Source organism: Sinocyclocheilus grahami, unplaced genomic scaffold (assembly GCF_001515645.1).
Source record: "Sinocyclocheilus grahami isolate Dianchi unplaced genomic scaffold, SAMN03320097.WGS_v1.1 scaffold2297.1, whole genome shotgun sequence".
Classification (NCBI taxonomy): domain Eukaryota; kingdom Metazoa; phylum Chordata; class Actinopteri; order Cypriniformes; family Cyprinidae; genus Sinocyclocheilus; species Sinocyclocheilus grahami.
In genome coordinates this window covers 40,091-40,564 of record NW_015507476.1, presented here as the reverse complement: position 1 = coordinate 40,564, position 474 = coordinate 40,091, and positions in this window count along the sequence as shown.

Here is a 474-nt window from a genome sequence, read left to right as displayed (position 1 = left end):
GCTGCACGCCTTCACTCCCGCTCACTGTGTGAATCTCTCTCTCTCTCGCTCTCTCTCTCACACACACACACACACACACACACACACACACACACACACACACACACACACACACACACTCACGGCAGCAATATAAACATTCAGACTGACACTACTCTCTGACACTTACAAATGTGTGCTTTTAATGCCCTCTATATGTGTGTGTGTGTGTAGGAATGTGGAAGCATGAAGAAACCTGTACCAGAGGAGAGAAAGACTCCAGCTTTACTACTGACCACACACACACACACACACACACACACACACTCTCTCTCTCTCTCTCTCTCTCTCTCTCTCTCTCTACAGGACAGATACAGAGCACTGCTGCACGCACAGGTATATGTGCGTTATATGCATTTATTGGATGAAAATTGCAGTAAAATTGCAGTAAAATAATAACAGTAATATATATATATATATATATATATATTTTTT